Source organism: Schistocerca nitens, chromosome 4 (genome assembly GCF_023898315.1).
Source record: "Schistocerca nitens isolate TAMUIC-IGC-003100 chromosome 4, iqSchNite1.1, whole genome shotgun sequence".
Classification (NCBI taxonomy): domain Eukaryota; kingdom Metazoa; phylum Arthropoda; class Insecta; order Orthoptera; family Acrididae; genus Schistocerca; species Schistocerca nitens.
The window spans coordinates 683,403,025-683,430,339 of record NC_064617.1 but is presented as its reverse complement, the minus strand read 5'-3'; the positions used below and the strand labels follow the sequence as shown (position 1 = coordinate 683,430,339).

The following is a 27,315-nucleotide window of genomic DNA, read 5'->3' as shown; positions in this document are numbered from 1 at the left end:
CAGATGAATAAGATGGCTGTGGAATGACTTACCAAACTAACCCCGGCATAGCATTTTTGTCAGTCTAGTAGAACATGGGCAGGTGTTGTTGTGAAGTAGCATCTCTTCATTCACACAGTGTTCCTGGTCATTGTCCTTGGATTGCATTTGAAAGACGTCTCAGTTGTTGACAATAAATGTCAGCAGTGATGGTTACACCTTGAGGAAGCAATTTGTAGTACACCACACACAGTCACGGTTCCACCAGATGCATAACATTATCCTTTGTGAATGTGCACAGGTGTCCATACAAGGTTTTTCTGCTTTGCTTCAGCTCAACCATTCCTCTCTTTTTTACCTTATGTTAGCATACAGGCACCATTTCTCATCACCAGTAATGATACAGGATAGGAACTGTCGGTGCTGTTCACAAGGCAATTGACAACGAGCACGTAGAGATGCATTTATGGCCACTTATCAATTTTTGTGATTTTGGCTTAGAGCATGCAGTACCCATACACCCAATTTTTGAAACTTCCCCACCACATAAATTTGCCAGTTCTTGAGTACACTGACATGGATCATTGTAGATTAATATGTTTAAACGATGTTCATCAAACCCTGAAAGTCTTCCTGAATGTGGAGTCACTAATGCCAAAATGATCTTCCTTAAAATGAAAAAACCATTTTCTTGCTGTGCTCTGTCCAAAGGAATTATCCCCACATATGACATAAATGTTCCTGGCTACCTACACTGCTGTCATCCCTCTACTGAACTCAAACAGAAGAATATGTCGGAAATGTTCCAATTTCCCCACTTGGCATTCCATTTTATAGCATCCACAGCTGCACTAACTCTCCCCAAATGACAAAATGTAAACTCCAATAGCAACACTGAACTACAAATAAAAATGATGATTGATAAATAACCTCATAGCAACTGGAATACAAATATGCAAAACAAAAATGTTACAAACTTATGCACCAACCTAACGGTACTCAAGAATCAGTCAAATGGGGGTTTTGTAACATACTTCCTTCATGGATGATACACATTTCCTTAGGATGCTTTAACTGAATCTCGGTGTGCCATCTGCTGTTCCTAGAACTAGTTCTGCACGGTCAACAGATGTTAACTTAATCTGGACACATATTCAAATTATTCTAAGGCTGTTGCTTGATGTGACATTGGACACTAACATAACTTTTAGCCTATTTATATGCAACATATTGTATTTATTTGTAGTGAGAGTCAGTTGCCAGTTACATCACAGTTAGATCCTGTGTAGGTCTTCTTGTAATCTCCTATAATGTTCTGGCATCGCATCTTCCATCCATACATCATCTGTAAGTAGCTTCACACGATATCACTACGGATAGGAGAGCCCACCACAGCCAAAGCAAAAAAGATTTATTCCTAGTTTCACCTGCAATCCTACTCAATGACACACGATCATCTAGCTCAGAAATGAGATTATACATCACAGGGGAATAGACCATTGTTCAATTCTTTGACCTCAGACATGCAGATCCTCAAGACATAATTACATGATGTCGACTTAAAATTCAAGTGGGCTTTCCTATTCAGAGCTGACATTTACACACTGTTTAAATTGTGGCCATTTTATAAAACATTATATGGCAAAGATGATTACGTGTGGATTAGCTTATCTTTCAGTTTTTCAAATCTCGCACAGTAACTAAAATTTATTCCAACATCTGCATTAAAAATTAATATTAACCCTACCCATTTTTAGAGCAGCTTTTTGGCACAATCCCTAAGGGCATTATTCTTAACAATTAGTTACTGAAAAGTTGTTTAGGGGTGGTTGAGCAATTATATGGTATGCAGGAGCTGGGTTACAAAGGATGCTCACTATGGTTGTTGTAGCACGAGGAACAGCTGCCTAACAAAGTAGCTGCTCACCAGCCTTGGCACTGAGCCTAGAAACAGGACTGGTGACAAATGGTACAACAGCCATCTTACTTCTCTTTTGGAACATTCCATCTAGTATCTTCAGGTATGCTGGATATGTGGATCAAAATACCATGCATTCACAATTAATTTGGATAAACAAAAGGATAGATGGAAGTATCACCTGTCTACTCTCATGACGTATAACTACTACATTTAAAATAGTTCACGCTCTCATGTCTATCAGGCATAGTACTCAGGTAAATACTGATTTTAAAAAAAAATCTTTAACTCATTCTACATCCATGTGGTCTTCACATCAATGACTGGTATGATGCAACTCTCTAACTAATCTATCCTTTGCAAGCCTCCTCACCTTTGCATAACTACTGTAACCTATATCTGTTTGAACCTCCTTGCTATAGTCAAGCCTTGTTCTCCCTCTACACTGCATTCTGCCATTCTAAGTTATCAAAAATAACATGGTAACAATTAAATACACACACAATTTATTTTTACAACAAAAACTGAAAACCATTAGATTATATAAACTTTTCTTGCCTCTTAATTGGTAGTTCCAACTGCAATGTGTTCGCCAGATGACAGGAAGAAGGGCTGAAAAAATGTATCTGCAGCAGTGAAGCCGACCCTTTACTGATGATTTCCTTGAAGACTCGTGCTGTATATGGACGGTATTATGCCTATGAGTAGTATTACTCGTTTTTTCAAAATAAAGGGAGGGGAGGAGGATGGCTGGGAGGGGGGGGGGGGGGGAAGGAGGATCTATTACGTGTTGCTATTCAGAGAAGTCAGGTTCAGAAAGGTCAGATAATCAACTGTGAACTTCTCCTGAACCTATACTAAAGGAGGCTGAGAATCAGGCAAGGTAACAGTTGACCATCTGTGCAGTTAATAACACCAGCAATTTGTGAACTTCTCAGAAACATATGGTCCTTTTCAAGACTAAGAAAGGAAATCAAAATAGCTTCTTTCCACAGGTAAAGCAATGAACCTATTACCATTGAGATTAATTTCTGAAACAATCTGATAATTTGCTAAAAAATAATGTGGGTTTTGCCATGACCTGATGAAGTGTCTTGTGCCGTAATACAGAATCTCATATCCACGTAAATAAAGGGCAGTTGTAAACTATTGGTGCATCTGAAGCCCGATTGCTAATGTCAGTAATTATCTGATAAAAAATGAAAGCTGAATCTAAGCTGAAGGTAACTGTATTTAAGAAAAATCTTGTGTCACAATCTGGGCAATCACTCACTGGTCAGAAGACACCAGTGTTCATTACAACAGTAACAGGCTGCTATCTTCCTCTCCCTCAAGTTCTATTAATGACCTTAAATTCAAGTGTTAGTTCAGTACAACTTCTGGAAGTGCGAGCACGGTAGCACAGTAATTCGTATACTGGACTTGCATTTGGGAGACGGTGGTTCAAGTTCATGACCGGCCATCAAGATTTAAGTTTTCCATAGTTACATAAAATGTTCCACGAAATACCAGGATGGTTCCTTTGAAGGGGCACAACTTTCCTCCGTGTGTGGGAATCCGTATGAAGATAGATACAAGAAGAGCATATTGTTAGGCTTCTCTGTAGGTGTACCGTGGGAGCAACCGTTTACATGGCAGTAAAAAGGGTGAGAAATGCATGTTGCTAATAAGAGGATACACGCAACTCAACTAAAATCGAATGGCAACAATGATTCCACTCAGGAAACCATAATGAAAACACAACAAGCTTTTCATCATAAAAAATCTTTGAAATAATCTAAAAAAGAAATTTGTAACTAACGAGTCACATGCAGGAATTTAGAGGTTTTTGGTGTGGACAAACAACCCTTCCTTCCCCCAAATATGAAACAAGTCCAAAAAAAAAACACAAAAACAACTAACTTCAAATTAGATAAATCTTCCAAAAAGTAATACAAAATTAGTATCGTTATCTTGAAGTAATCTTTATAACTAACCTAAGTTCCACGGTACCAACCATCCATGGAACACTGATATCTGCAGGGAGAGCAACACAAATGCTGATATTGTTAACTTCACCTAACTTATATTGATGTGCAAGTCACCAAAGTGGCACCAAATAAAAAGAGACTAGCACTGGCAGCCGAATGACTACAGGTGGGATTTCCCAGCCAGAAATGCCATATGGTCGTTTAATTTCCCCTAACCTATACAGACAGCTACAATGAACACCACAACACCAACTGACGACTGTTCATGTTAACAACTAATATAACCGTTTCTCACTGTTACTGTAGAAATTATTATTTAAGAAATGGGCAAATTTGAAAACACCAAGTAAGAGTCCAATACAGAAATTGAACTAGAGATATCCACAGGGAAAAAACATAAATACTAATACTGATAAATTAACTTTAACACACTCCACGATACCCACCAACCATCAAGCTACGATATTCACTACAAACATATCCATCGGTCCACTAATGTGACCTCCATGGGTACTGCTTGCACTCAGTTGACCCCTCAGCCTTGGCAGCATGGGAGGTTGTTTCAAGGTGTGCCAGGCAGCAGAAGATTTTCCAGGTGGTCGTTCAAATGTCAGGAAGTCTCTCGGTCCACAATGTACAGGCATTCACAGATGGTGAGATTACTGGTAGCTTCAATGTTAGGCATATAATGGCGCCCCTTAGGGATATGGCTGCCAAGGAGGGGAAGGAATCCAGTGTGCATACTGGGAGGAGTTGTTCCATATGTGGAAAGGCTGCTTCTGGATGTCATGAAGAGCACAGGAAGCAGCCAACAGCAGGTGGTGGTTCAGGTCGCTACTAGTGATGTGTGTTATTTTGGATTGGAAGAGGTTCTCTCTGGTTTCAGGTGTTAGCTGCAGTGGTAAATACTGCCAGTCTTGCTTGAAAGATGAGGGAAGAGCCTCACCATCTGTAGCATTGTCAATAGAACAGACTGTGGTCCAATGGCTCTGAGGCTCAGATGGTTCTGTGACCACACAGGCTGCAGATTCCTTGACTTGTGCCATAGGCTGGTGGGTTTCTGGATTCCACTTAATAGGTCACAGATTCACTACACAGAGGAAGCAGCTACACGGATAGTGGGACTGTGTGGAGGGGGCAGGGTAGGAAGTTACAGAAAGGGCATCAGCCTAAAACAGAGAAAGATAGACCTAGCAACAACCAGTACTAGAGTTGTAAATTGTCATAGCTGTGTTGGGACAGAACCACAGCTCCAAACACTAATAGAAAGCACTGAATCTCAAAGTGTTACAGGTATTGAAAGCTGGCTAAAGCCAGAAATAAATTCATCTGAAATTTTTCTACTAGGGACCTAACAGTGTTCAACAAGAATAATTAAATGCAGTTGGTGGTGGAATGTTAATTGCTGTCAGAAGTAGTTTACATTGTAGTGAAACTGAAATAAATTGTGCCTGTGAGTTAATATGGGTAGAGATTATACTTGACCACTAGAACAAAAAAAGATAATTATTTCCTTTTATTGATCTCCCCCCCCCCCCCCCCCCAACTAAGATGATACAGTTACTGGATAGTTCACAGGAACTTCCTGGCAGATTAAAACTGTGTGCCAGACTGAGATTCAAACTCAGGACCTTTGTCTGTTGTTGGCAAGTGCTCTACCAACTGAGCTACCCAAGCACTTGCCAGCAATAGATAAAGGTCCCAAGTTTCAGTCTTGGTCTGGCACACAGTTTCAATCTGCTAGGAAATTTCATGTCAGTACACATTCTGCTGCAGAGTGAAAATTTCGTTCCAGTTCAAAGAGAAATTGTCTATTTTCAAATAGGCACCCTTCTCATACAATTATAGGTGGTAGTGACATCAATCTACCCTCGATATGCAGGTGAAAACACGTTTAAAGTTGGTGGTACACATTAAAGTTCATCCGAAATCATACTAAATGTTTTCTCAGAAAACTATTTTGAACAATTATTTCATGAGCCCACTTGAAGCGTAAGCGGTTGAGAAAACTGTTGTGACTCGCTGATCTTTCAAAGTGTCGCCACGCAGTTACGCGCGTCCTCTACATGCGGCGCTGTCTGCCAGCCATGCAGCAGGAGCAGCAGCAGCGCCACCTAAGCGGCCAGCCAGCCAGCAGCCACTAGACTTGGACTCAGTTATGATTTGACTGTTAAAGTGTACACACATCTTACTCTGTTTACTTGATCTGTTACTCTTATGTATTGCATCTTCCTTGAAACATATTTGTTCAACTTGAAGTTATTACAATTGGCGACGAGGTAGTGATTTTTCTTTTCCATTGTTGATCCACGTTTCCATGGCTACTTTAGAGCAACTATTGCAAGGTCTCATAGAACAGCGAACGCTTCTCACAAATGTGATTCGTGATTTCGTCGCGGCATCAAATGCGGGGCGCCTCTCATCGCTGTCTCTACCTACTTTTCCTCCTTACAACGAGACGGCGGAAGACTGGTCTGATTACGAAAAATGACTGACAGCACTTCTTGGCATTTCATGTCGCAGACGAACAAACATGTAAGTCTCTGTTCCTTTCATGGATTTCACCTTAAATGTATCGGTTGTTGTCACAATTGGCTCCTTTGGAAGATCCTGCGTCTTTGTCCTTTGCTGCAATGTGCTCACTTCTGTCCGTCTATTTTCAAAAGCAAACGTATGTGGTAGCCTCTTGTGTTGCCTTTTATCGTTGTCACAAACAACTGAATCAATCCTATCGCGCTTGGGCTGCTGAACTTCACGGCCTCAGCAGAAAGTGTCAATTTGTGACTGAAGTTCACAAAGAATCCTACGCCGATTCCATGGAATGGGATGCTATTATCCGATCGGCGCCCGACAAAGAAGTTAGGCAACTTGCCCTTCAGTTGGCCAATCCGACTCTAGATGAAGTCCTATCCATCGCTCAGTCTTTTGAAATTTCTTGCGCCGCTGGAGCGCAAATAGAGGAATGGGGCGACGTCGGGGAAATACAACCTCTGTGCGATGTTGACGAAACGTGTGGCATATCACCGCTGGCCGACGTGGCCGCAGTATGCTCCCAAGTGCAGCCTCGGCCTAACCGTAAACAAACCTCTAAGAAACTGCAGCAAAACCCACGGCAACTTCCTTCATGTCCGCAGTGTTTTACGAAACATTCATGAGAAGATTGTCCACAACATTGGGCAGTGTGTCACAAATGCAAAAAAAAGGGTCATGTGTCATCCGTTTGCAAATCCGACCGCATACATGATGTTCATGAACATGACGCTGATTCTGATTCTGTGTTGTCTGTCAAATGTACTTCTTCCCTTTCAGGGAAGTTATTCCTCACTGTCCAAATACTTGGTCGAGATGTTCGCATGCAGGTGGATACTGGTTCTGCTGCCACTATCATCAATTCTCAGACTTATCTTCAGTTGGGTTCTCCAATCCTGTCACCTGTCACTAGGCAATTACGGACTTACAATAAACAGAAGATTTCTCTCTTGGGACAATTTGATGCTGAGGTATCTTACAAATCTGTCGTTCGCACTGTTCCCATATTTGTGGTCGACCATAGTAACGCAGAGAATCGTTTTGGTTTCGATGCCTTTTGCGTTTTTGGTTTCTCCATAGATGACTCTGTCAATATAGTCTCTGATGCTATTCCTTATGCTCAATTGGATTCCTTGTCGATGACATTTTCGTCCTTTTTTTTCTCCTGGGTTAGGCCGTGCAAACGACTTTGAAGCTCATATCACGCTCAAACCCACTGCTCGGCCTAAGTTTTTTCGGGCTCAGCCCATTCCTGTGGCCCTTCGTGATCAGGTCAAACGGGAGCTGGATCGTCTCACTGCTTCAGCAGTCTTGCTTCCTGTCACTTCCAGTGAGTGGCCCTCTCCTGTCATTGTCGTTGCTAAGCCAAATGGTGATATTTGTCTCTGTGGCGATTTCAAAGCCACTGTAAATCCTCAATGCCTTATCGACACTTACCCTATGCCTCGACCTGAAGAATTTTTCACTAAACTTGCTGGAGGCCAGTATTTTTTAAACTTGACCTGTCAGAAGCTTATCATCAACTTCCTCTCAACGCTGCTTCCCGGCAGTTTCTGGTCCTTAACACGCCTTTCGGCCTCTGTCAATACCAACAATTGCCATTCGGGGTTGCCAGCACCCCTGCTCTCTTTCTGCGATTTTTGGAACAATTATTGCTCACTGTCCTTGGGTGTATAAATTACCAGGACGACATTGTTGTCACTGGCTTCACCACTGACTAACATCTTCAAAATCTCCGCACACTTTTTCATGTCTTACAGACTGCCGGTCTTAAGTGTAATCTTCAGAAATCAAAATTTTTTCAGGCATCTATCACGTACTTGGGATTTCAACTCTCTCAGGATGGTATTCATCCGCTGCGATCGATGCCCTTCCACGCCCTACATCTGTTAAGGAACTGCAGGCCTTCTTGGGGAAAAGAGCATACTATCACAAGTTTTTACCATCTGCTGCTTTGGTGGCTCAGCTGTTGCATCGCCTGTTGCATAAAAACGTGCCTTTTCACTGGTCTGCGTCATGCAATGCATCTTTCCAGAAACTGAAGACTATGCTGAAACAGGCCCCGCACCTGGCTACTTATCGACCTGGCCAACATCTTGTTCTTGCCACGCATGCCTCTCAATATGGGGTCGGTGCAGTCCTTGTGCACCGTTTTTCTGACGGTTCTGAACAACCCATTGCTTATGCCTCCAAAATGCTCACGGATGCCCAACAAAAGTATTCTCAAATTGAAAAAGAAGCTTTGGCCATTATTTATGCTTTTCATAAGCTTGGTGTTTTTCTCTATGGATCCAAATTTCATCTTGTTACGGATCACAAACCACTTGTTTCCTTGTTTCATCCATAAACGTCACTTCCCGACAAGGATGCACACCGCCTCCAGCGCTGTGCTCTTTACTTGTCTCGTTTCAATTATGAGATTCATTTCCGGCCGACGGCTCAACATGCGAATGTTGATGCACTGTCTCGCCTTCCCATGGGTCCTGATCTGGCATTCGATGGGGACGAACTTTTGTGTTTCCACCTGGAAGTTGCCCAGCAGCGGATTGTGGATGGGTTCCCCATCACCGGGGACCGGCTGGCGGCTGCTACGGGTTCTGACCCTACCCTCTCCCGGGTTTTACGCTATATTCAGAAGGGTTGGCCAGATCGTCCGTCCGCTACGACTTCTGATCTGTTGCGGAACTACTATGCTTTGCGTTACTGCCTCACGGCTAGGAATGGCGTTATCCTCCTTTCCACCGAAAATGCTTCGCCACGTGTTGTGGTACCTGCGTCTTTCCATGCTTCGGTCTTGCGCCTCCTTCACCAAGGGCACTGGGGTATCTCTCGCACAAAATCTTTGGCGCGTTGTCATGTGTACTGGCCCGGCATCGACTCTGAAATCGCACACATGGTCGCTGCCTGCGGCTCTTGTGCTTCACAGGCCGCCGCCCTGAAGTCATTGAGAAGCCCTGGGAGCGTATTCATGCTGACTTCGCAGGAACTTTTTTAGGTACTTATTGGCTTCTCGTTATTGACGCCTACTCTAACTTCCCTTTCATTGTCCGTTGCATGTCGCCTACCACCACGGCAACCACCAATGCTCTGGCTCACATTTTCTCTTTGGAAGGCCTTCCCTCTACTCTTGTTACTGATAATGGTCTGCAATTTGCCTCTTCTGATTTTGCGGATTTTTGTGCCCATCACGGCGTCATGCATGTCACGGCCCCTCCGTTCCATCCACAGTCAAACAGTGAGGCTGAACGACTGGTTCGCACATTTAAGGCTCAGATGAGGGAAATCCTGACTTCCTCTGCTGCTGATGATGCGCTTCTCCAATTTCTGGCTTCTTACCGTTTCACCCCCATGGGCGACCACAGCCCGGCTGAGCTCATACATGGCCGACAGGCCCGCACACTACTTCATCTTCTGCGGTCTTCCACCTCACAGCCGCAGGTGCCTTCGCTTGGCTGGTTCACCGCCGACAACCTTATATGGGTACGGGGATATGCCAGGTGGCCAAAATGAAGTCCTGGCCGCATCTTACAACACCGTGGCGGACGCCTGTATGAAATCCAGACGGACACTGGTATTGCAGTGCGTCATTAGGACCAGCTTCAGCCTCGTGTGCCGGCAACGCCTGTTCCGGATGCTGCTACACCACCTTCGGCTCTACCTGACGCTCGGGATACTGGAATCTCTCATTACTCACAACGCAGTCCTCTCACCATCATATCGGTGCCAGCACAAGAACTGATGCCACCAGGAGACGTGCCCATGCAGGAACCAGGTGACCATCATCTGTCGGAGCAACTCTACTCGCCTCCTCCACCTAGAGACGCGGACACATCACCCATGTCTCCTGTTATAACAACTGAACTTGCCGCAACGGGCAGATTGGTACACGGGGCCCCAGCAGATTCGACCCCCAAATCTCCTGTCATCGCGACCCGTTATCATCGGGGACACTTCCGTCCATACAGGAAACCTCTTCCTCGAGACTTAACGGCCAGTCAAACACCTATGGACGTTAGCAATCCACAGGCCACCTCCATCAAGACCTGTGCAAAAAATTCAAAGGGGGGGGAAAGTGTTGTGACTTGCCGATCTTTCAAAGTGCCGCCACGCAGTTACGTGCGTCCTCTACATGCAGTGCTGTCAGCCAGCCATGCAGCAGCAGCGCCACCTAAGCGGCCAGCCAGCCAGCGGCCGCTAGACTTTGACTCAGTTATGATTTGACTGTTAAAGTGTACACATGTCTTACTTTGTTTACTTGATCTGTGACTTTCATGTATTGCGTCTTCCTTGAAATATATTTGTTCAACTTAAAGTTATTACAAAAACATACTTGGCCTCAGCAACAAATAATCCTGAGCAAATAGGGAGCTCATGGCAGATACAGTGATTAGTGATCGCAAGGTTGTTGTAATGAATCTGAATACTGTAACATCCAAACCCACCACAAATAATTGTGAAATACATCTATTGAAAAAAGCAGATAAAATTTGGCTTGACACCTTCCTAACAGGTAGTCCACTCTTTCCCATCTGATTATAAGCATAGACCAGACATCATTTAAATTCAAAGAAACAGTATTGACAGCAACTAAGAGATACACAGTATACCACATAAATTAACAAGAGATGGTACTGATCTCCCATCTACATAAAACAGGTCAGAACGCTGTTGCAAAAAACGAGAGAAAAGCAAGCCAATTTAAAAGAATGCAAAATCCCCAAGATTGATGAAGTTTTACAGAAGCTCGAAATTTAGTACAAACTTCAATGCGACATGCTTTTAATAGTTTCCACAAGGAAGACTGTCTCAAAGTCTGACAGAAAACTGAAAAAGATTCTGGTTATATGCAAAGTACAAAATACAATCAACACTGGTGCTGCACAATAATAATGGTATCTTACTGATGACAACGCCACTAAAGCAGTTACTAAAACAGTTTTCCAAAATTCCTACACCAAAGAAGACAAAGTAAATTTACCAGAATTCGAATCAAGAACAAGAGCCAACTTCAGGAACTCAAAGTAGATATTCTTGGTGTAGCGAAGCAACTTCGATCACTTAATAAAGGTAAGGCTCCTCCGATCTAGACTGTATATCAGCCAGGTTCCTTTCAGAGTAAGCTGATACAACAGTTCCATACTTAGCAATCATACACAACAACTTTCTCGCCAAAAAGATCTGTACCTAAAGATGGAGAATTACAGACCAATATCACTGATGTCAATCTGCACTACGATTTTTGAACATTTACTGTGTTTGAATATTATGAATTACCTTGAAGAAAATGATTTATGGACAAACAGTCAACAAGGATCCAGACAATAACATTCCTGTGAAACACAACTAGCTCTTTATTCTCATGAAGTAATGAGTGCTATTGACGAGGGATGAAAAACTGATTCCATAGTTTTAGCATTCCAGAAGACTTTTGACACCATTCCTCACAAGCAACTTCTATGTCTCAGTTGTGTGACTGGATTTGTTATTTTCTGTCAGAATGGTCCCAATTTGTAGTAACTGATGGAAAGTCACTAAGTAATGTCTGGCATTCCCTAAGGAAATTGTATAGGCCTTCTACTGTTCCTGATCTACATAAATGATTTACGAGACAACATGAGCATCTCTCTTTGATTGTTTGCTCATGATGCTGTCATATAGCGTCCAGTAAAGTCATCAGATGATCAAAACAAACTGAATGTCTGTATGGTGCGAAAGGAGGCAACTGTTTCTAAATAATGAAAGGTGTGAAGTCATCCACATGAAAACTAAAAGGAAACTGCTAAATTTTAGTATCACAAATATCAAAAGGCTGTAAATTCAACTAAATACTTAGGGATTAAGTTACATTTACGAATAATGTAAGTTTTAAATACCACATAGATAATGTTGTGGGAAAGCAAACCAGAGACTGTGATTTACTGTCAATACACTTAAATGCGACAAGTCTACTAAAGAAACTGCTTACACTACACTTGTCCGGCCTCTTCTGGAGTACTGCTGTGCAGTATGGGATCCACATCAGATAGGTTTGATGCAGGGCGTCAAGAAAGTTGAAAGAAGGGCACCTCATTTTGTGTTTCCAGGAACTGTGGTGGCAATCATTAAACAAAGGCTTTTTCATTGTGAAAGGATCTTCTCATGAAATTTCAATCACCAACTTTCTCTTCAGATTGTGAAAATATTTTATTGGCGCACACCTATATAGTGAGACATGATCACAGTAATAAAATAAGAGAACTCAGAGATGGCATGGAAAGATTTAGGTGTTTGTTTTTCCTGTGTGCTGTGCAGATGTGGCATGGTAGAGAAGTAGCATGAAGGTGGTTAGATGAACCCTGTGTCAGGCATTCAATTGTGAATTGCAGAACAATCATGCAGATGAGGATGTATGTAAATGCAGAATATGTTACAAAAAACACGTCTTAGCAACATACTTACCTAAAAAAACACCTAACATAAACAAAACACTTCAATAAACAAATCAAACAACATAAAGAATGAATAAATCCAAGTAATGTACCTAAGCCACCTACCTTCTCCACAACAAATGTGTATTATGCTGACACTTTATCGTGGCAGTTTTAGTTGGGAGGAGGGAATGGACAATACTTGCTTAAAATACTGGCAGATGTCAGGCCTTAACTTCCACATTTACCACTGCAAACAACTGTGATGTAGCCATTAGTGACTGGTTTGTGTAACTGCTTTGCTTTGTGTTGTGAATTGCTTGTTCTTTTTTTATTTTGTATTTTGAAATGATTGCAGAGATAATCTTGGCCCATGTCCGGCTTCAAATATGAATCTCACATCATCAGAATAGATCAACGATCCCTATGACCATTATGTATTCTGCTTTCACAGGAACACAGAACTTGGACATAAGCTGCCAGTCCTGAGAGCGAGGGGCAGGTCTTGTTCCCTTACTCCTCTCCTGTCCCCTTGGGCAGTCTAAGTTCTAGTAGTTTGTTTACACTTTGACCAAATGCTGCAACATAGTGCATGCATTTTACTTATCTTCCTTCAGCTAAAAACAAGAAACTCTCCCTCACATGAACCAATTACCCATTATTCTACACAAAATACAAGCTAAAATTAAGTGAAAAAAATTAAAAAGCACTCATTTTGTTCCCCCAAATCAAACACACAGATTTTCTTTTATATGAATGCATGGTGTCTGTTCTTTCGGGCATGTCCGAAAAAGCAGACACCACACAGAATCTGAAGCTGTGAAACATTATATGTAAATTGAAAGGGGATCACTGCTATCAGCTGCAGCAGGACATTTAGCAGAATCAGCAGCACTGAGCAAAAATGTGTACCGGACTGGGATCCAAACCTGGGACCTCCTGCTAACTAGGCAGGTGCAATAACTACCGTGCCATCCAGGACACAGCATTATTGCAACTGAATGGACTATTTCGGCATGCCTCACGGCCACTCCACATTCCCATAAAGCACCATCTATCCACTGTCTCAGTCTATTATACTCCTGTACGGCACTCAGAGATTCCCACAGGAGGTTGGACATATTTGTGCGTCCGCATGTCGAAAGAACAGAATGCATTCATGTAATTGATAAGCCTAGCTGGGCAATGGATCCATCTTCTTCAGTGGGGACACACAAATATGTCTGTCCTCATGTGGGAATCTCCAAGTAGCGAACGGGAGTATAATGGACAGGGGCTGTGGCTAGATGGGCTCAGTGGGAATGTGGATCAGCCACGAGGCGTGATGACGTAGTCCATGCAGTTGCGATAACACTGTGTCCCAAATGGTGCAGCGGTTACTGCACCTGCCTAGTAAGCAGGTGTGAATCCCGGTCTGGTACACATTTTCATTTGCTGCCCCCGATTCCACTTGATGTCCCACTATAGCCGACAGCAGCAATCCCCCTGCAATTTACACAAATTTTCCTCTCAATAGTGCCAGTGTCACAATAGTACCCAAATGCTGAAAGGTTGCACACGTCATACCAATATAAAGAATTGAAATATGAGTAATCTGCTGAATTTCAGACCCATATCACAAACATCAATTTACAGTAGACTTTTGGAATATATTACTGTACCTGAACTGAATGAATCACCTTACAGAAAATGATTTATTGAGAAGTAGCTGACACGGATTCCAATTAAATTGTTTGTCTATGGAGTATTGACTAAGGTGTGTGACTGGATTCATGATTTCCTGACAGAAAGATCACAGTTCATAATAACTGATGGAAAGTCACCGAGTAAAACAGAAGTAATATCTGCCATTCCCAAAGAAAGTGTTACAGGCTATCTGTTGTTCCTGATCTACATAAACAATTTAGGAGACAATCTGAGCATTCTTCTTACATTGTTTGCACATGATTCTATCATTTACCGTCATGTTAAGTCATCAGATAATCAAAAATAATTGAAAGATCATTTAGGCTAGATATCTGTATGGTGTAAAAAGTGGCAATCAGCTCTAAAACATCCACACCAACGCTAAAAACAATCCACTAAATTTCAGTTACACAATAAATCACAGAAATCTAAAAGCTAACTTGTCTGACTGTCTTTTTGTTGTTCTCATATGCGACTTAAAATATCCACTATATGGCGAGTAACAATCTAGCATTTCATAATATTGTCAAATCTAAAGGCTGTAAACACAACTAAATACTTAGGGATAACAACTACGAATAACTTAAATTGGACAGATCACACAGAGAATGACATGGAGTCAGCAAACCAAAGTCTATGATTTACTGACAGAACACTTAGAAAATGTAACAGGCTATATGGCGAGTAACAATCTAGCATTTCATAATATTGTCAAATCTAAAGGCTGTAAACACAACTAAATACTTAGGGATAACAACTACGAATAACTTAAATTGGACAGATCACACAGAGAATGACATGGAGTCAGCAAACCAAAGTCTATGATTTACTGACAGAACACTTAGAAAATGTAACAGGCTACTAAAGAGACTGCTTACATTATGCTTGTCTATCTTCTGGAGTACGGCTGTGTGGTGTGGGATCCACTTCGAATAGGATTGGAGGAGTACATCGAAAAGTTCATCGTTTTGTATTATTGTGAAATACAAGAGTGAGTACCACACGAATTGGGGTGGCAGTCATTAAAACAAATGTGCTTTTCTCTACGACAGGACCTTCCGTGAAATTTCAATCACCAACTTTCTCCTCAGTGTGTGAAGATATTTTGTTGGTGCCCATCTACAAATGGAGAAATGATCATCATACCAAAATAGAAATCAGAACCTGCGCGTGGAAGTATTTAAGAGTTCGTTTTCCCTGCCCACTATTCAGGAGTGGAACAGAAGAGAATCAACTTAAATGTGGTTTGATGAACCCTCTGTCATGTACTTAATTGTGAATTGCAGAGAACTCATGCAGATGTAGATAAAACCAATGCTGCTATGGGAAGGACCAACTTTAGCCATTTCTGAGATTTCAAAATTCCATCAACGCACCCAACTTATGTAGTAAAGTTATGGTGCTTGGCATGTTGTGGATCTCCTCTGTCAACATAAAAGGGCTGATAAAGTTCACTGTCAATTGTGTTAAAGGAAAATTCAACCTAGAAAATTAATAAATGAGATGGAATTTCTGGCTATACCTCAGGGGGTGAAATGATTAGTACTGCCAACAGACACGCATAAAAGTGTAATTGAAGCTTTAGCAACTATTAGTTCCTTCCTTGGGGAGGAGAGAGTGACAGATTGGGGAAAGTTAAAGAAGAAAGGCAGGTCACTCAGTCACCAGAATGAGAATGACCTACCAGTAGTAAGGAAGATAATTTCCTTATCCTCACGACCGATGGGTCCCTCTCATCCTGGCTTTGGTGTGATCAGCCTTTCAATTTGGACCTTCCCCTCTCTACACTACCCTCCTCCCAAATGACAGAACAAATATTTCTGAAAGCTAGGATACTGTCATCACTATGACTTTTCTTTTATATGCATTCATCAGAAGTACTACACATACCACCTCCAGAAGGCAAGGACAGTACTAGACAGCAGTCATGTCTCGTATTTGTTGAACTTCACAGTCAGATCAATCGCACAACCAACAGATACAAAGACATTTACAAACAACAACTAACAACTTTCCTAATGTGGATATATTTAGCACAACAGAGGTCCCACTGAAGCATCACACCTGCTTCAAAGCACTTCTGTCACATGGCTCATATATGACATCATATGCCACAACAGTGTTAAAATTTTTCCGTCTCCTCTTGGTAATGCTACTACAGTCGCGTAGCTGGTGTGCCAATGATACCCCATGACATCTTAGGATCCCAAGCGAAAATTTATGAACTACACTATCTCGGCCAGTTCATAGTAAATGCTGTAATTATCTTTTTTATTTAACTACCACAAAATGACTTGAGATATAAAAAATAGATATTTTCACTTCAAACCACTTTTGACACAAAAAGAAATTTTAATAAAAAAAGTATGAATCTATTTACAGCTTTCTTTCTTTAAAACTTACGGAAAAATTTGGAGGTATGAGAAGAGAGTACAATTAGAGGCGGCTGATATTACAACACATAAGCAGCAGCAACATATATAATTAAGTAGGCTACTGGTACATGAAACATTTAAAAATTCCTTATATATTCTAATGTCAGTTCTGAACACTGTGATAGAGTTCAAGTAACAAAAAAGATTGTATAGTAATGTTATTGTAGGGTCTCCATCATACTCTTTCTATATCATTTCACAAAGTCGACCATTGCCACTGGATAGCAGACCTCATATTGCAAATACACAACTGTTTGTTTTCACATTTAACACTGGAAATTCATTATATCATCATATTAAAAAAAAATCCTTTGCATGACATCACAATGTCAAATTTAGCCACATCACAGTCAGGTGACACCAACAAGATGAAGCAGTGTTTCCAAATACAAACTGACATAATAAAATATGCTGTTGTACCAGTAGGACAACCTTTTACCATTTACTTTGCCACACTTACATTATACAACAATGTTTCACAAAAAGATGGGCAGGCAGTGGAAGAGAATGTCATTAATGAAATCCAGGGAAGCCAGCCTAAAGTGCTTACACTGTATTTATGAGAGAACTAAGTCGTCGTCATTTTTTCATATACTTATCTAACAAGTAGCCTGTATGGCTACTACTGAAGAAGGGAACCAAAGAGTAAATGTGAATATCTGTTAAACAGATACCATTGAAGAAAATGATCAATTTTTGAAAATACACTGTCATTGGACAGATAATAAAAATCACTTACCAAGCGTCAGCAGTAGACCACTTATATAAAAGGTATTGCCAGCTTTCAGAGCCAGTTGTTCTTTTTTATGGCACAATAGTTGAAGGGGAAGGGAGAGAGAGGAAGAAAAAGGACTGCTGATGTTTAGGAATTGGGACAGAGTTCACAAAAATTACATAGAACTCCGAGTCAGGGGAGACTTACCAGATGGGAAGAAGAGGATGAAAGATTCATGGAAAAATCATCCACAACCCCACGTCAGGGGAGAGTTACCGGACAGGATGAGAAGGAAAGAGTGATCAGTCCTTTTTCCGAACTCCTACCCCTTTTCCTAAACCTCACAACTCTTTTTTCATCCCTCTTCCTTCCCCTTCAACCCTTCTGCCAGGAGGACGAGCCACTGATTTCAAAAGCTTGCATGGGTAATACCTTTTATACGTGTGTTCTCCTGCCACCACTTGGTGAGTAGATTATTTATTTGTCCAATTACATCACACACCATGAAAGGAAATTAGTGATGGAAATTAAAAATATGCGGCTTCAAGGGACTGCATCTGCCAACCATACAACTGACAGTAATTCTGCTCTAAATTCTGGCACCTTTATGAACACACAATACATTGGGAATGCACACTCTCAGCTATCGCAGAAATTATAATCCTCCTAAGCACAATTGTTGGGGGTATGTGAACAAAGATTTTCTAGTGTGCATAGTGGAACACAAGATATGATGTGCAGAGTGCATTTGACTCTGTGGAATATACATGTTCTGTGTTTGTTGATGGGGTAACGTAATATAATTTGGTGGTCAAATGTATCAATACGTGTTGTGCGATTAAAGCATAAGTTTATTTTGTCCCTTAAATGGTTTTTACCTGTCATTTAGCTGCGTTAATCTGCATAACTACAACAGGTTATGGGCAGATCTACTGGATTAAAGTTGAAATAACAAGCTTTAAGGTGACGTGTATCTGGGCAAAAAGTGCGCGAAAGTTTGTATAAAGTTGGATTGTGTACGCTATATGAAGAAGAAAATAACAGTAAAATGAGTACAACACAGATACCGCAAATAGAGTGGCTTCTAGGTTGTGAAAATTACATGACCTGGAAATTTTCTGTCGAGGTGTATTTGCACTTGGATGACTTATGGGATGTCGTAAATGGTAAATTGGCACCTACAGAATCAAGTTTTGCTACTAAGGATCGGAAGGCAAAATCAAAACAAATCCTTTTGATTGATCCACTGAATTATGCTCACATAGAAAAGGCTATGTCAGCAAAGGAGGTATGGAGCAAATTGAAAAACGAATTTGAAGGTGGTGGTTTAACCAGAAAAGTAGGATTACTTCGTGAGCTGATAACCACAAGATTGAATAAGTGTTAAAGTGTGGATGAATACGTGAATAAAATAATTTCAATCTCCAATCATCTGAGGAATATTGGTTTTGATATTGCGGATGAATGGATTGGAACTTTATTGTTAGCTGGGCTGCCAGAGAAATATTCGCCAATGATTATGGGTTTGGAAAGTTCGGGAATACCCATTACAGTGGATAGTGTTAAAAGTAAAGGTTCTACACGACATGAAGAATGAACCAGATTCTAATGCATCTGAAAAAGAAACAGCGTCGGCTTTATACTCTAATTACAAGAAGAAGAAGCCAATAAGATGTTTCAGAGGCCAGAAAATTGGACATATTATTTCAAAGTGTAACGAAAAGTTAAGTATAAAAGAAAAGAAGCATGTTAATTCTTGTAGTCTTGAGAGAAAGACTACCGATAAACGTAAGGCATTTTCTGGTTTTTACTCTTTTAATGAAGCAAGAGAAGCAGGCTAGATTGCCATTTAAATCGAATCAGAGCAGATCTATCGAAGCCTTGCAACTCATACACTCAGATCTCTGTGGACCTAAGGAGAATAAATCCTTAGAAGGTAGCTTCTATTTCCTGACAGTCATAGATGATTTTTCTAGATACATGCATGTTTATTTTATAAGTAGCAAGGATCAAGTGAATGATGTATTTGTTGTTTATTGCAAAATGATTGAAAGAGAGACTGGGAAGAAAATTAAAATTATTAGATCAGACAATGGATCAGAGTATGTAAACAGACGATTTAAGGAACAGTTGAATGGAATGGTATTAGGCATCAGACTACCATTCGCTACAGTCCTTCTCAGAATGGAGTTGCAGAACGAGCCAACAGAACCATTGTAGAAAAGGCAAGAAGTATGTTAAGTGATGCTGAGCTACCTAGGTGTTTTTGGGCAGAGGCTGCATCAACAGCAGTGTATTTAATTAACAGAACACCTACCAAAGCTGTGAGACACAAGACACCTTACGAAGTATGGACTGGGAAGAAACCGGATCTAAAGCACTTAAAAGTCTTTGGATGTGAAGCCATGGTTCAGATTCCAAAACCATTAAGAGGAAAGTAGGATGCAAAATCTCAAAAATATATTTTTGTTGGCTACTGTGAGGATTCAAAAGGCTACAGATTTTATAATTCTGTGAATAAAAAGATAATAAGTAGTAGAGATGTAGTATTTTTTGGAGGATTATAGACCTAGAATAAAGGAAAGTAGTCAAAATGATACAGTAATGCAACCAGGCATAGTGTGTGATAGTGCTGAAAGAGATATGGAAACTGAAACAGAGGAAGACGAGAATAAAGAGGAAGCTGATGTGCTACCTGAGAATCGAATTGAGGAAGAAGATTCAACAGAGGAAGTCAGTTTACGGCGGTCTTCACGTATAGCAAAACAAAAGAATACCCAGATTATTACATGTATGCTGCCCAACAATCAACAATGAACCAATCACAGTTGATGAAGCTTTAGCAAGTTCAAATGCTCAAGATTGGAAAAAGGCTATTGAAAAGGGGCTCCAATCTTTTATGGATAATGATACATATGAATGGGTTGACAGGCCTGAAAGTAAAAAGCCACTAAGAACAAGATGGGTGTTTAGTATTAAAAATCCTGAGAGCGCAATTCCAAAATTCAATCAATCAATCTCTTTATTCATCCGTTAACAATATACGTTGTATGGATGTAGTCAATTACAATATAGTTTCTTATCTTTAATTTGTTTCAAAAACTTGGATAATAAATACAAATATTTTATATCAGTATATATAAATAATATTACTTTTCCATATTCAGATATTCTACAATGCTATAAAAAACTATGTGTTAGTAAAAATTGTTTAAGATCTACCTTGAATTTATGAAATTCTTTAATTTTCTTTATTGTAGAAGGCAATGCACTAAAAGAGTATTTTGGGCTGGTAGTTTACAGTTTTTTGGTGGAGTGCTCCTTTGTGGGTGTCTCTGTGAAAATCATCCCTGTTCCTTGTTTCATGGTTATGAACCTGATTATTTAATGTTGAAAATTCCAGGTGAGTTTTCAGAAAGCATACATATTCATAAATGTATAAGCTAGGAAGAGTCATTATTTTAAATTCTTTAAATATTTCCCAGCATGACACTCTGCATGGAACTCCTTTCATTATTGTAATAGCCCTTTTTTGAAGTTTGAAAGCTGGTTTTGCCATACCTCTACTTCCCCAGAAGATCACACCATATCTAAGCAAACTGTTCATGTAAGCATATAGGCACACAGAAATGATTCAGTGTTACAGCATTCCCAAAGCATTCTTAGCACATAGCAGCATTTACTTAATTTTTTACTCAAAACTTGTAGATGCTTTTTCCAGTTCCCTAACTCAGCTTTTACTCTTCTTCTAGTTTTACTTTTAATATTACTGAAATTCATCAATACCATTTTATCCTTATTTATGATCAAAGCATTATCACTAAACCGTTTTCCTGTCTCATTTATTGTCCTAGAGACACTCTGCTGTAGATCATCCTCAGTATATTATTTTATAAAAATGCTAGTGTCATCAGCGAACATCACCGTTTCTGGAACTGTCAGATGGTTTGGCAAATTGTTTATGTACACCAAGAACAACAGAGGGCCTAACACGGAACCCTAGGGCACTCCATAGCTATTTTTTTCCCTAAAATCTGAAAGATACTCTTTGCCTTCATGACATATTTGTACTTTCTGTTGTCTATCAGAGAAATAAGACTTGAACCATTTGAAGGAAAGTCCACGGACCCCATAACATTATAGTTTCATAAGCAATAAGTCAATGCTGATTAAATCAAAAGCTTTAGATAAATCTAAGTATATTCCACAGCTTAATTCGTTCTTGTCCAAGGCATTTACAACCATTTTCATGAATTGGAAGACTACCGTTTCTGTGGATCTGTTCTTTCTAAACCCATTTTGAGCATTATTCAGGAAGTCAGCTAACCTTTCATACATCACTCTTTCAATTACTTTAGAGAAATCTGACAATAATGACACTGGCCTATATTTATTTATGTCAGCTGTACTATCCTTTTTGTGAAGTGGCTTTATTATGGAGAGTTTTAGTTTTGACAGGAACACCCCTGTCCTGAAAGAAGTATTAATAATGTCAGTTAGGTGAGTATCTATACTGGTAGAACTGTTTGATTACCTTGTTTGGAATTCCGTCAGTACCACAAGACATTTAGTTTTTTAGATTATTAATCACATTTGTGACTTCACATTCTGTTACTGGGTACAGAAACATTGTCTTTTCACAAGTTGGTACTTTTATGTTTTTGTTGTTTGAATTGCACAGACTTTTAATTAGGTTCGGTGCTATGTTCACATAATGTTCATTGAATATATTGGCTACCTGTTGAGCATCTTCTATCACTTTATCCTCACTTTTAATTTTGAAATTATGGGTCTTGGTTTTATATTTTCCTATGCTATTGCTTATAACCTTCCAAATCGATTTTGATTTATTGCTTCCATTATTAATGTATGAATCATTGCTTAGCCTTTCTGCTGCCTGTAAAACTTTCCTACCGACCCTTCTATATTTCCTATAGTATGGTTTTATTGTTGATCTATTTTAGTATGTTTGCTTAGGTTTTTAAGGGTGGTTGCTGATTTTTTAATACCTTGTGTTACCCATGTGTTTGTCTTCTCACTGGCTTTAATTCTTTTTAATGGGAATTCAAAGCCAGATTGGTAATTAAAGGATATTCCCAGAAAGAAGGAATAGATTACAATGAAACTTTCTCACTGTTGTGAAGTATTCATCATTAAGATACCTTTTAGCTCTTGCAGTAAAGGAAGACTTATTAATTCATCAAATGGATGTGGAAACAGCCCACCAGAATGGAAGACTGGAAAAGGAAATATATATGATTCCACCTGATGGAGTTAAGTGATCTTATCAAGGGAAAAGGAGAATTTGGGTCATTCCATGTCAGTTCAACCAGGGGCTCCAGCTCATAAGTCTCAAATTTGACTGAAATTCAGTACACTAATTCTACCATGTGTGGAACACTCGTGTAAAAAGTATTAGTTTCCCCTGCCAATTAGTTCCAGAATTATGACTTGTGAAAGAAGGTGGTGTGACCCGGAAATTGCAACCCGCATCTGGCAATCTAACTTCAGACCCAACTTCAGGTCTTAATAACTTTGGAACTATTCCACACAGTCCAGTGAAATTTTTACAACCCAGTAACATTCATTTACAGAACGAACTCCATGAATCAAAACACCAACAACATATTTATGAGGGAAAATAAAAAATTTCAAAATGTGATTTAAAAAATTTAATATGTTAAAAGGTACGTATTGTAGGTGCCCTCTAAGCCAAATATAATTCACTCAAAAAGGGTATAAATATTTTTTGTGGTAAGCTTAATGTGGCCTAAACACACACAGAACTCATCATGCCCATAGCAGTCACAAAAATTGAGTTACATGCACACAAAAATACAAAAATTTGAAAAATTACCTGAAAAACATGGATTTTCGAAGTGTGGTAGCACAAAAGGCACAAGTGGTATCCAAGCCAAATTTCACACACTGCATAAGTAGACCATAATGATATATATCTCAAAATTTCAGCATGTTATTGCAAGACATTTGTGGACAATGGAAGTTGACAGGTGTATTTGGTGATGTGGCCATTGTTCCACAACACTATTTTGTAAAAACATATCATAAACTGAAACTTCCTGGCAGATTGAAACTGTGTGCCCGACCGAGACTCGAACTCGGGACCTTTGCCTTTCGCGGGCAAGCGCTCTACCACACAGTTTTAATCTGCCAGGAAGTTTCATATCAGCGCACACTCCGCTGCAGAGTGAAAATCTCATTCTGGATATCATAAACTGTTCTGCCTCTTCTTATCCTCTCCCACAACTTTTTAATCACCAAGCAACAACATATAGACAGATTAACACAACCTGTCATTAATGTTTACTGAACCTTAACTGCTAAAAACCAGTCGATTGTGCTTCGAACAGAAGTTCCCACACTTTAGCTACTGTACTCTGTACATTGAGTGGCAAATTGTACTGTCTTCCTGACACTGTGGTAGGAACTGGAACTGTCATAAGAATATGTTCAAAAGGAATCCAACACCTGTCTGCCAAACGTCGCCAATGAAATGATCTTGCTGGTCCTGCTAGTGCCATGAAATTCACAAATACATCACCTTCTGCTTACAGCAGTCTGCGACACATCCTAAGTACCATTTGTCATCATAAACAGCAATAACATAGCAACCTGGTTGTATGTTGCTGCTTTTGCTTCTGAATCCTGATTTAGACACACTGTGAAGACACATGTTGTGCATGAACCTACAGTTATAGCTGAACGGTCTGCTCATCTGAACATTGTCAGATTCCGCTGGAGAGAAGTGATGATGGCTTCTTGTGCCTGCAACAGTTTTAACGTGTTCTAGTCTGCTTTTTAGCAACTCTTCGACTGATTTCACCTCATCTTTTGAAACATAGAATGATTGTATGCCAGAGATATTTTTCTGTACCCAGGTAAATAATTGAAGAGGTGTTAGAATGTGACCTTCTGTAGGGTGCTGCGGACTAGCTCGTGATGCCATGTGCTTAATGGTAGCACCAATACCATCACATACACTTTTACCATGACTTGTTGCGGAAAAATTCCATAATGCGTGAATCTAAAAATCATGGTAATGCATGCATAAATTTTTGAGATTTTTGCAGTTTTTGTACTGATTAGCTGCCCCATCACTGAAATATTTCGCAAAATGTACGTGAGGCAGCTTGTTTTTCACATATGCCATGACAGTGCAAATGTGGGCATGAATTGCAATGGCATCATGAATTAAAGTCACTAAAAACGCACAGGTTCATGACAGACACATCAACTGATTCACCTCTATAGTAAATCGCAAGTGGCTGGAGAGTTGCTTGACTGTTGTCTCAATGATATCCTTGGATGGCATAGTTTTCGGAAAAGCCTAGTATTACTATAATTTCATCTTGTTTCAAATTATCCTTACAAAACTGGAGATAAGCTGATGGTGCTGTTGCTGTGAAGCTGTGTGTGGTCAGTTTGTCCATTTTTTGACAACACATTTCAACAAAATCTTCCACTGTACTTTGCTTTGTTTCAAGACTTGTGCGATCCATGTGTGTCCATTGTTTATAAGAAACAAGTTCATCATCATCCACAAGGAGTTCACCATACAGTTTGTTATACATGTGTTCTGCAAGATTTGCCTTACCAGGACACTTTTCACACCTGTGTATCATGCACTGGTAGGAACTGATGTCACACACTAGCAGCTCCATTGCACCTTTGTAATTCAGACCAAAATCCTTTATAGCAGCAAACATCAGCTTAGCATTTTGATGGGTCTCACATACACAAACATTGTGTGTGCCCCTTGCACTTACAGGCACAACCCATTTTGGACGAAGATTGAAAAAAGATGATAAACCTTCTTTGGTATTCGGATACTTTTCCTTGAATTCTACATATAGGCCTAGTTCTGATATGTTGGATGGCAACAGTCTTTTTGCATCTGTACATGTACATTTCCCATTTTCACTGTTACATAGTTTTTTTTTTCCAGGCATTATTTGGCTGTAGTCATTATTTTCATAAAACTCCAACACTAGCACCTTTATTTCTGAACTCAATTGTTTATCCTGAGCCTGCTAAAGTTGTGGAAGCACTCCTTGGGTTGCTTTTATTTTCCTAGCTTGCCTTACCATATATGTAGAAACATTGAATTCCTCTGCAATGCAGTCAATAGATCAGCTGGAAGGTGCAAGGGTAAGAACAGCTGCTTTTTTTCTGGTGTGTGGATATGGCACATTTTTCTTTCAAATCATGCACAATTTTGTCCAAATCAGAGCATTTATGGCATGATTTCCGCGCCTTTGGAGCAGATAGTTCTTCCTCTTCCACCATTAGTGTGTCAGCTATTTGAGCTTCTTGTAGTTTCCTTCTACCATAGCTGGGCCTGTCTCTTTTCCCAACTACGTGTGTCTTCATGGGAGACAAACCAAGAGCAGTCACTGAAGTATTTAATTGCTCATCCGCTGTGGTTGTAGGTGGCTGATACTCTTCGTCACTGTCATGTAAATTATCAAAATATTTTTCATTTTTTAGCAGTGTAACACACCTGGAACATAACTTTTGTCCTGGTTTCATGTTAAGTCCCATGCACTGATTCACTTTCGATACTGATTTTATACCAATTTCTCTGAGGCAACACTTCACTGTCTTCTTATGAATCTGAAATGGATCAAAACAACTTCTTTGTAGGAAAGAATACTTATCCAGAAACACTTTCATATGATGATAACAAACACTAAAGTTTCCTGGAACTGTACTTCTTGTGCCCACAGGGTGTATCCCAGATCTCCATAGCAACAAATCTTGGTCCGATTCATCCAGATCATACAGTACAAAGTGAATGCCACATTTTGTTCCATATGTTGTTTTATGATATTCAGATGCTTGTGCTCTACCAATACTGCAACTTGTTTGAACAAAAGCACCACTAGTACACTCTTTTGCCTCCATACTGACTTTACACAACAGTACTGACCAGTCTGAACTAGGATCTTAAAAACATGAGTAACCTGTAATAGTTGCTTGTTTCCTTTGTTGTTCCCGCCTAACAATGACTCATTCTGTCCCTGAAAACTACCATTGTTTAACTTTCTGTTGCCTAATGGATCCCAACAATTGTTGCAGCTTTATCTGAAACAAGCTTTCTGCATCATCACTATTAATCACTTCCTAATGCCAACGGCCATACCATGTTGAATACACCGGTTCTCGTCCGATCACCGAAGTTAAGCAACATCGGGCCCGGTTAGTACTTGGATGGGTGACCGCCTGGGAACACCGGGTGCTGTTGGCTCTATCTCATTCTTCCCCCCATGAACCATGGACCTTGCCGTTGGTGGGGAGGCTTGCGTGCCTCAGCGATACAGATAGCCGTACCGTAGGTACAACCACAACGGAGGGGTATCTGTTGAGAGGCCAGACAAACGTGTGGTTCCTGAAGAGGGGCAGCAGCCTTTTCAGTAGTTGCAAGGGCAACAGTCTGGATGATTGACTGATCTGGCCTTGTAACAATAACCAAAACGGCCTTGCTGTGCTGGTACTGCGAACGGCTGAAAGCAAGGGGAAACTACGGCCGTAATTTTTCCCGAGGGCATGCAGCTTTACTGTATGATTAAATGATGATGGCGTCCTCTTGGGTAAAATATTCCGGAGGTAAAATAGTCCCCCATTCGGATCTCCGGGCGGGGACTACTCAAGAGGA

The 27,315-nt window shown here is 40.3% G+C and overlaps 1 protein-coding gene and 1 non-coding gene across 3 annotated transcripts in view; one reads left to right on the top strand and one right to left on the bottom strand.

Annotated features, from left to right (window-relative positions):
* The window catches only part of LOC126251865 (H/ACA ribonucleoprotein complex subunit 2-like protein), a 41,275-nt gene that overhangs the window by 7,654 nt on the left and 6,306 nt on the right, over positions 1-27,315 (bottom strand). The window lies entirely within an intron of this gene.
* Positions 26,789-26,907, top strand: LOC126253712 (5S ribosomal RNA). Its single transcript, XR_007546018.1, has one exon. It is a non-coding gene; the product is annotated as a 5S ribosomal RNA (ribosomal RNA).